The sequence below is a fragment of the Haliotis asinina genome, chromosome 5, assembly GCF_037392515.1.
Source record: "Haliotis asinina isolate JCU_RB_2024 chromosome 5, JCU_Hal_asi_v2, whole genome shotgun sequence".
Lineage (NCBI taxonomy): Eukaryota > Metazoa > Mollusca > Gastropoda > Lepetellida > Haliotidae > Haliotis > Haliotis asinina.
In genome coordinates, this window is record NC_090284.1 from 64,985,667 (window position 1) to 64,997,212 (window position 11,546).

Sequence of the window (11,546 nt, forward strand, 5' to 3'; positions counted from 1 at the left end):
ACAGTTGGGTATATCAAAGGCTATAACTATGTCCTAAGAGTAGGTATAGGCGAAAGGGGCACCGGATCAGGTAGAGCGAGAGTCCTACTACAAACAGATGTAGGAGAATAGTTGGTCAATGGGTTCATAACTTGTGTACACAGCGAAACCCTGATATAATACATAGTGTACCTGAGAATTTGGGCGGCATAAATGGTATTATCTTTGGTACATTAACAAAAAGAAGTACAGAAGTTACATCGCGTGACACTCCCCACCCTTGAATTTTAGGAAATTTGCTATATCCATGATGTAGAAATTTCCTACGTATGATGTAGGTTGCAGAACAAATTCACAAGTCGAATGGCAACAGCATAATGAAAACACTTAAGTAATTAAAGTCTCGACAACGAGTCCGCTACCACATTATCTGTCCCTTTCAGATGTTGTACAGATAGATTGTACTCTTGGAGGAACAAACTCCAGCGGAGTACCCGCTGATTACTGTCTTTTATTCGATGAATAAAGGTCAATGGACTATGGTCCGTGTACACTGTCACTGGTTCTGGGGTACTCTTCAGGTACACCTCAAAGTGTTTAAGAGCTAGGACTAGTCCTAGAGCCTCCTTTTCGACGGTGGAATAGTTCGTTTGATGCCGGTTAAACTTCCTAGAGAGGTAGCTGACAGGGTGATCGAAGCCTAACTCGTCCTCCTGGAATAGCATCGCACCACACCCTGTTGCACTGGCATCCACGGCTAACTTGAAGGGCTGGTCGAATCTCGACCCAGCCAACACAGGTTTAGAGCACAACATGGTCTTAAGGAGGTCGACTGCTCTGCTGCATTCCTCTGTCCAGGTGAACTTGGCCTTCTTTTGTAGGAGGGCTGTCAGGGGAGCTGCTACGTTGGCGAAGTTAGGGCAGAACCTCCGGTAGCAGCCTGCCATGCCAAGGAATCGCCGGATCTCCTTCTTGGAAGTGGGCTGAGGGAACTTCATGATGTCAGCAACCTTGGCGTTGTTAGGAGCCACCATCCCTTCTCCCACAGTGTGACCCAGGAAGGTCACTTTAGCATGTCCAAATTCGCACTTGTCCAGGTTGACAATGAGGTTGGCCATCCGGAACCGGCTGAACACTTGGTTGAGGCGAGCCAGGTGCTGTTCCCATGTGTTGGAGTAAATGACGACATCGTCCAAGTAAACACTGACGCCGAGGAGGTCTGCTGGCACTAGGTTCATCAGGCGCTGGAATGCAGCCGGGGCCATCTTCAAACCAAAAGGCATTACTCGGTATTGGTACAAACCATCAGGAGTGGCAATGGTAAGGATCTGCTTGGCTTCCTCGGTAAGGGGAATCTGGTAATATCCCTTGAGTAGATCCAGCTTTGATATAAACACTGCCTGACCAATGCTGTCAATGCAGTCATCAATCCTTGGTAGTGGGTGTGAGCCTCCCTTGACTAGGAGGTTGACTTGCCTCAGATCTGAACAGACGCGGAACTGATTACCAGGCTTGGGTATCATCAGACAGGGGGAGCTCCAGTTGCTGTCACTCGGCTCAATGACTCCTGGCTGTAGCATGGCGTCGATCTCTCTCTTCAACCGGGCCCTCTTAACAGGGTTAAGGCGGTAGTGATGCTGTTTGACTGGAGCGGCACCACCTACATCCACGTCCAGATGCATGGCGTTAGTTACCCCCGGGGCGTCGGGGAATACAAGCAGGTGGTCCTCGATGAGGGACCGCATGTCATTTCTTTGCGATGGGGATAGATGGGTCAGCTTGGAGTTCAGGTCAGCCAGGATCTCGCTGTTTCGTAGCTTGGCCTCAGCAGGGTCTTCCGGCTGCTCACTGCTTATAACCACACCGACAGGACTCACTTCGGACCTCTCTTGGTAGGCCTTCAACAGGTTGATGTGACAATATCTCTCCTTCCTGTGCCTGTCCGGAGTAATGATCACATAGCCTAGGTCATTAACCCTACGTTTAACCGTATATGGACCAAAGTATTTGGCCTTAAGTGGAGACTTAGGGATGGGGAGGTACAATAACACCTTATCACCAGCCTCGAACTTTCTGTCGTGTGCCTTCCTATCAAAGTGAGTCTTAGTCTGGTTTTGGACGGTCAATAAGTGTTGTTTAGCTAGGGTGGTAGCCTACCAGAGCCTATCCTTGATCCTTGCGACATAACCCAACACGTTCTCAGTCTGATTATCATCAAGCCATTTGGCCTTGACTAGTTCCAGTGGGCCTCTAGGAGTGTGACCATATACTAGCTCAAACGGAGAGAACCCAAGTGCCTCCTGGCGTGAATCTCTAGCCGCAAATAAGACATAAGGGATCCCTACATCCCAGTCTCTCTCATGTTCAAGACAAAAACACCGCAACATACTTTTCAAGGTCTGACGAAAACGCTCTAGGGCTCCTTGAGACTCAGGATGATACGCACTAGACCTGACTTGATGAATCGCTAACAACAGCATAACCTGACGAAACATGTGTGACATGAAGTTTGACCCTTGGTCTGACTGTATCTCATTAGGCAAGCCTGTCATGGTGAAATACTTAAGGAGAGCCTTAGTAACCACAGCTGCTGTAACCTTACGTAATGGAATAGTCTCGGGAAACCTGGTGTATGTGCACATGATGGTCAACAAGTATTGATTACCCTGGGAGGTCTTAGGCAACGGTCCTACTATGTCAATTAACACCTTGGAGAACGCCTCCCCAACAGCAGGAACAATTTTCAATGGTGCTGGTGGAATCAACTGATTGGGTTTCCCCGCTACTTGGCACACATGACAAGAGCTACAGTAATCATCTACATCCTTGTACATGCCTGGCCAGAAGAAATCTGAGCTTACACGGTCATAGGTCTTGGTTCTACCCAGGTGTCCCGCAAATAAACTCTCATGAGCTAAACTGAGAATTTCAGATCGGAACTCTTTAGGGACCACAATCTGTTCCCGCGGACTTACATCCAACTCCTTCTCCGTTCAACGTCTCATGCGAACACCCCGGAGAACATAAAACTCCTCATTCTCCTTAGTATCTGACAGAACTTTGGACTAAATCTGCTTTAGCGACCCGTCTGTTTTCTGAGCGAGACACAATGCCCCCTTACTCCAGTTAACATCTAGGCCACCGAGAAAATTCTAATCAACTACTGTCGCCGTTTTAGTAGCCTTAATAGGATCAACCTCCCCAGCTAGGCCACCCTCGCTTACGCCATTCACTGGACCCCTACTTGGAAATCCCTCAAGCGTATTAGACACACAGGTGTCGACAAGATCTACATCTTCGTCTAACGGCTTGACCTTGGACATTGACCTAGTGGTAACACAAGCTGGATACACAGTCACACTAGATTCTACCTCAGCCAAGCTATGGTCTACCGGCGAACTTTGAAAGTGTAAGTCTGGGGAACACCTGGATTGACAGCAACGATCAGTTAGGTCATTACCGAGGAGGACATCAACTCCCTCAAATGGCAACTCCTCTACTACACCTACAACAACTATTCCCGACACAAAGTCACTGTTGAGCCACACCTTATGCAAAGGGACTGACATAGCCTTTTGACCAATCCAACTAACTATGACATAATCCCCTGTAGCAGAATGAGCAGAAGACAACATGAGGGTTTGCCATGCCCCTGTGTCCCTATACACTGACACCTCGCTAGGCTGACCTGTAACTTTCAAATCTGAAACTGAACCTCTGTGGACGTACTTGCTGACCCTTGACGATAGCATAGCTGTCTTGACAAAACCTATAGCTGATGCATTATCACGTTTCCTCTTGAAGCATCTGTCAAATGTGTGATTTGCCATATGACAGTAGCTACACTTAGGAATAGACCACATGGAGCTAACACCCTGAACACCATTTTGTCCCGAACTGCTGTTACGCTGTCCACCCAGAGTAGTAGGATTACCGCTCTGATCAGTGTTAGCTAGACCTGGGCCTCTCCTGCCATTACCATCCTTGCCCTGGATGCCACCATTGACACCAGGTGTAACTTTACTCCGAACACCTAAATGACCCTGGTAAGGAACCTTTGGTGCTGCTGGGACTTTATGTACCAAGGAGTAATTGTCGGCCACCTCAGCCACATGTGCTAACTTGCATATCTTCTGATCAGATAACAGAAGCCTTAAGTCTGGAGACATGTTATTTGACCTCCTCTAACACTATTAAGTCCCTCAAGTCTGCCAACTCCTTCACCGACTCGGACCAGATCCATTTGTCAAACAAAATGCCCTTCTTGGCAATAAACTCAGCATAGGTCTCTGTCCCCATCTTAGTCAGACTCCGAAACTGTTGTCGGTAGGCCTCACTAGTCACCTCATAAGCCCTGAGAATAGCCAACTTGATTTGCTTGTAATTCCGCGACTGCTCATCGCTCAAGGAGTTGTAAGCGACTGTGGCCTTGCCCCTGAACTTGGACTGAACTAAGATAGGCCAGTACTCATTTGGCCATTTTAACTCTGAAGCAATCCGTTCAAACTGCTTGAAGAAGCCCTCTACCTCTACCTCATCAAAGTTAGGTAGAGACCGATAACAGTCATTAATCTTGACCTTATCTGACGAACCCGTTCCATTAGCTTGTCTTTGTTCTAATTCCTTCAACCTGAACTCATGTTCTCGCGCCTCTCGCCTTTCCTCTACCTCTCTAGCAGCTTGCCTTTCCTGAAACTCCAATTCTAGCTTCCGTAGTTGTAACCTTTCAAAAAGAGATGGGAGTGAACTATCCCCACTACTACCTCCTGTGTCAACTACGGGCTCCTCATATACTGACTCCTGACCATCATCAGACCATAAAGCATTGATTAGGACTTCCTTAATCTGTCTGACACAAATACCTGCTTCTAGGCTAATATCGTATTCTTCAGCTTACTCAAGCAACTCCTCCTCAGAACACCTCTTAATCTGAACCACTGACGGCTTATCTGAGTCAGCCATGATACAACTTCAACAGTCTGAATAGCTGCACTTCACTCAACTACTCAATAAAACCCAGGCCGGTCAAAGAACAATAAGCCCTACACTAGCAACTAAAATGCTAGCGAGATCCCGGACGAGCCCCCAATTTTCCTTAAAGTGAGTATCCTAACCTCCTGGCACGGTGTCACCTACCGTCAAGGGAATCTGGACGGAAAATGATCCAGTAAATGTTCCAAGAACAAAACCCGACTGTGAGTTTAAAACATTTATTGAGTGCAGGGTACCACACCAGCATAACCACAAGCCGCTAGAACAACAAACATAGAATTAACTGGCCACGACAGCTCGCCCCAAACAGACAAGGCCAGGGGTCGGCCCATAAATTGCTTGGTGCTCCCTACTGAGGGAGGACGTAGAATAAGTGTCGGACTGCAGCCTCTAACAGGGCGCACAAGGGTCCTAAATAGAAATATTAATAATAGTATCTTAGTAATAGTAACTAGTGTGACCAATAGACCGGGCAGACAAAGACAGGTAGAAATACCATCACGAGATCCTGTTTTTGGACTCCCAAGGTCAGCCTTCCGGTCGTCTCCCGATGCAGCTCTTGACAGCAAGGTAGCCGGTCAACCTGCACGCAGCAGTCTAGTCTTCCCCAAGGTCCCGAGTGACTGTCCATGGTCGGCTATATCTCAGCCGCGCGGACGTCGGAGTGGACAGTACCCAATGTGAGATGTACAATGTCGACTCATCTCTGACCTTCACAGCAGTGTGCTAACAGTTGGGTATATCAAAGGCTATAACTATGTCCTAAGAGTAGGTATAGGCGAAAGGGGCACCGGATCAGGTAGAGCGAGAGTCCTACTACAAACAGATGTAGGAGAATAGTTGGTCAATGGGTTCATAACTTGTGTACACAGCGAAACCCTGATATAATACATAGTGTACCTGAGAATTTGGGCGGCATAAATGGTATTATCTTTGGTACATTAACAAAAAGAAGTACAGAAGTTACATGTACTGAAGACTAGTGGACTACTCTGCAAGAGGGTAAGCATATAAAAGGATGAGATGTTAATTACATGGCATTATAAGAAAGAAAATGAGTACTAGTCAAGGACGGCTCAAACAGCTTGAGCGGGGTAATGTGATGCGTCGGCACCATTGGCCAAGTTGCGGGATACACACGCAAGTCGCGTGACATCGACTCACTCAACTCCATCAATCAAGTCCACGATGTGCACTCAAAGTCTCGTCAAGACCTCATTCACAATATCATACTTTATACCGACTCACTTAAGCGGTTAAGCAAAACCATGACTTTGATGTGGATTGCTGACACAGCAGCCAAACCGGCCATCTCCCACGCATCACCTAACATCAACTTTCACACATCCAAAACAGATATCAGACAAATCATACAAACACAAGCTTCAGCACAACTTCAACGCAAACAAATCAATGTGCGTTACCTGTAGTATACAAGACACATAAAGAACCTGAGCATACAAACATTTAAAATCTAAATTTATCAAACCTGTGTACACACATAAGGATTGCAACTCAGGGATTAATGACATATATGCAACATGCATACACGTGCCACGTTCCCTAACGTCAGTGATGTCGTCGTTGAGACGCGCAATATGTTGTTGCACGTGCATTCCAGGCAAGAGAAACAGAGCAAATGGATGCCATACAATACTGTCCCTTTGGAGCGCTCAACTCCTGTCCTTGCGATCGTTAATAAAATTAAGCGACTATTGAAACGCATAGCATGCCAAGGCTCTGCACAACATTGGGGTGGTCTGTGGGGGAATGTCTCAACGACAAGTGGCTGCACATTTCCACTACCAAGGGAACACCATTTCTGCATTGTTGAGACGCCACCAGAAGACAAATGACGTGATGACAGCCCGGACCATCCCAGGACTTCGCCGATTTCACCCCAACACAGTTCGACAACGTTTGCGTCATCAAGGGATCAGACCACCATGTCCCGCCATGCGACCTATCCTGACACAATGTCATCAACAAGCTCGCCGAATGTGGTGCCGAAATTATGTCTGCAGACCCTTGTCTTGGTGGAGAAATGCTGTTTTCAGAGATGAGTCCCGGTTTAACATTTCCCATGGTGATGGACGTCAACGTGCCTATAGACGCGTGAGAGAACGTTATGCACAGGCCTGTATCGTAGGCACATGTCGTTGGCATTTTGGAACAGGGTTTGTGAGAAGTAGTTATTATATCCCTTGAGATATGTAAATTGAAATAGCTCTCTACAGAAAGGAAATCAAACACAGCTTGACCACTGTCTTCATGGCCACCAACACTGAGTCATTAGCTGCCTATGATTAGTTAGACAAAGGCCGGTTGGCCACTGAAACATGACATTGTGGATGAGGTGCAGGATACTGTAGGCTGACATCTGGACAAATACGTCACGTCACGTGACCCTAGGGTTAAATTAAGAATACTTTGTGTGAGTCTGGACTGGACCCCTCGGACAGCGGCTAGGCAGGTTAGCTGACAATAGCCTCCCTAAATGCGCCTAGCCCTCGTTACAGCATCATGTAGTTGTAAACAGATTATATCATGAATAAAGTGTTGTGGACCCACTGATGGACTTCTGTATTTGAAGAGACAGTTATCCCATACCAGCCCGGGATACCTGTGTCTTGGAGAGGAATGGATTTGGTGGTGGTGGTGATTCCGTGATGATTTGGGAGTGCAATAACACCACGCCAAAGAAATCCTTTGGTGATTGTTCAGGGCAAATTAACTGGTGAGGGCTACAGCGATCAGATTTCGACCTGTGGGAATTCCTTTCTTGTGATGTCATGGCCATGGGTTAACATTCCAGGAAGACAATGCACGTCTTCACATGGCAAGGGTTGCTATGGATTTCCTGTGATTGACTTTTCAGTTGAAATTTTCCAGACTGGTTATGGTCTCATGATCCCTCAATCAAAGTTTATAGGTACCTTTGACGTTGTGATCGTATGTACCAACTGGGATAATATTTTGACAATGTGCCTAGTAGAACATCCCCATAAAGAAAAAATCCTTCATTCTTCAAACATCAATAACATTGCCACAGCCGTATGATGACTAATTACAGGCACTACAAACCTAAAGGTCACACTTGACAAACAAAGATGGCTTATAGACACTGCAACACACCAGAGGACATTAACCCACACACTGTCACCTACAACAAATTATCACAATATCCACTTTCTTCTCAACCCCCACAACCCTCCCAATACTTTCCACGCTCTAACAACCTTCTTAGTCAACGGCCGTCATTGTAAAGAGACTCCCTATCTATCCGTCAATAAAGTACACAACCCGGCCCTACCTCTTCCACAAAGCTCTAGGTCATTCACCCAAACCACACTACACTCGCAACAATAGACACCTACACTAATGCTTAGTCTCTGAATGGGGCGAGTTGGGCTTGTTGTCGCCAGTCACTATTCAACGGATAGAAGTCGCGCGTTTGTTGAAGAGGCTTCGCTCCATCGATCCGGACCGACTCGTCTGTGCTATCAGCAACTGGTCGAAAGGTTTTCGAAAATCATGATATAGCACTGTTTTCTCTCAGCTGCTTGCATTCTCTTAGTTTGAATATCTCCCATGTTAAAATTATATGGTGTTTACAGTTTGATGTAGTTCAGAGTTTCTATTCTCCTTCCCAAAAGAGCTCATTCCAAATAAGAACACAACACATCCAGTACATTGGAACGGCCGCTCGGCGACACACGTGGCAGATTTATTCCATTTGACAAATTCCTGATAAAAACCACATTCAGCAAATCAGCACTCGTATAAAGATAAGTATATTACACAGCATGCATTTTCTTTACAAAATCACCATGTTGAATAGAACTAGCCTGCCTAAACCTGAGATAACAACTCATACATGAGAACAAAACTCTGGAACTGAGTCTTAGGAACGAATGCTAAAGTTCTTACTAGGAAGTGCATAGTATTTATAACATGATGAAAATTGGAACAAACTTTGTCTCACCACAAGGCAACAAACTCATAACAGTATTCTCGAGGTTCTGCAGCCGAGGTTGCAAAACACCGTTGCTCAATATATACTAACAATTATAACACATTCAAACATATGATATTATAGAGGCTTCGCAGCCTGGTAAAATCACAACAAACCAGTATTATAAAGGCTTTGCAGCCTAGCTATATACGGTAGTATATATGAGCAAATCAGCTCCACATAACAAACTTGGTTTATCACACGTGCAGGCATTAACATGACACAAAATTCATCAACAGCACTTAACTCCAGACGGCAAACGACACTCACAAGTACAACACTGTGCTTAATTCACGACCATCACGGTCAAATACAACGACCAACTGCAACACCAGAACAGAATATGAGACATTATGCATGTGAAATATAGATATATAGAATCTACATAAGCATACATTTTAAGGACACAAAAGTTACATGATGTGAACACTGCCGTGTCTGGAGCGAAGTAGACGTTCTGGCGAAGCACAAAATTTATATGCTACTCACACTCCATCATATCCCGTTGTGCACAATAACAATGTAAAAAATTGAACCATCAGAGTATGGAATACTGTAAGGGACATTCTCGCGATCTCGCATTCTCGTGATCTCGACCTTTCGAAACAAACCTAAAATGTCAAAAGTGCGAGAATGCGAGATCTCGCATTCTCGTGTTTTTGGTACAGATCAATTTTTTGTCAAAAGTCGACGACACGAGAATGCGACTTTTAAACATGCTGTCAAATCTCGCAATCTCGCAATTTCGACTTGTCAAATAAGGCCACAAAAACACGAAATCGCGAGAACACGAGAATGAGACATTTCATTTTCTCGCGATCTCGCGTTTTAGACGCTACCGTTGCGCATACTTATTATCACAAGGTCAAGGCGCATGCGCATGCTAGTAGTGCTGTGGTCATGCTTCTTTCATGTATTTCATTGCCCAAGTAGCATTTAACAATTTTATGACTTAGCTTGAAAATACTAAGCATGTAATTTACATTCACGAAGTGTAGGGTAGTGTATATATTAAGTCCGCTCCCGTTGTTACAATTTCCTACGTGCATAGAAATCCTCAACATGCCCTGTATGATTTAACAAACGAAACTGTGAATGTCCAAATGTCGCATTCTCGTGTTATGGACTTTTGACAGAAAAAATGCTCTGTACCAAAAACACGAGAATGCGAGATCGTATAATAAAGAAGTTGAACCATAAGTCATTTTTAGTTTGATTCCACCAACTTCTAGATGCCTTTGAAACAACCTGAATTTGAAGACAAGTGTCCACCTCACGCATGTGTATCCTTTTTTTAAACACTGCACATGGTCTGTTAGTTTCTTCAAACCTATTGTGACTTTTATGGTGTTAATGGTGTTCACTATTTATATTTATGTTTTCCTGTAAATTCCGAGTTAGTTGAAAATCCAATCCACATCCATTTCTTTACGATGCAGTCGGGTGGTAAGGAACGGAGTGGTTGACTGTATCATTCTACAAAGATTTTGCCCGCTTGTGTCCGCCCAACAGGCTCTGGTGACATACACTACCGGACAAAACAAAAAAACAAACAAAAAACGTAGACACCGATGTCTGATGGAACCGAGAACTGACACAAACAAGACATGGCTGACGACCTTGATGTATGTGATACTGGTATCACACGTGTTTGTGGCGTAACGTTTGTTGGGTTTCTGCAATGATGACTGTTAGTACCACTCTGTTAGGAACTTCTGACGTATATTAACAAACACTTTGTGATATAACTACAACATAATTCTATGATCATGCATGGTGTAGGTCGGGTTGATGGGAAAGCACGAGTGCTGCGTCATGTTTTGTACAGAAAGTTTAATCAATAATATAATTATATAGTATATTGTATTTGCACATATTGCTACATAACGTTTGAGTCGCTGGGTGTATTATATACTCTTCAAAAAAGTAGGGGAACTTCATTGTTTTTATTTGCGATTAAGGATATTTTTCGGATTTATCGTAGTCAATTAATATTGATATGAAATTATTGAATGTTTGAGAGTGCATCACTATTTGCACTTCCTTACAATCATAGTTATTTGGAATGTAGTCGCTTTTGGAAAATGATTGGTGTGTGGCATGTAATCTGCATGTAGAAGATTTTCAATTTGAAACAAAAGACTAGAAACAAACACTAACAAATCTGTGATGTAAGATAAGTGTCAAAATCTATGTTCTTTGTGATTTATGGACCTTCTTAAATTAAACCTCAAAATCAAGAATGGGACCCCTTGCATGTGTATGGGGCTCCTGCGTTGTACACGTGCTTATCGTGCGTTGTGTTTAGGGGTGGTAATAAAGCGAAATGACGTTGCGGTCATAAGATGTCTGTATTTGAAACGTTTGGTAACGGTTATGCTCCCTATTCAAATTGAAAGTTCAGGTTCCCTACTTGTTTTAATAATTGCCGCACCAAGTAACAGTTTGACCAACCACTCCAAATAACATCGTCATAGCAGCAATGTGGTGGCAAGACTACCAGTACATTACCGGTTGGTAGTAGCTAAAATATGAAAGTAGAAAACATATAACTAACATC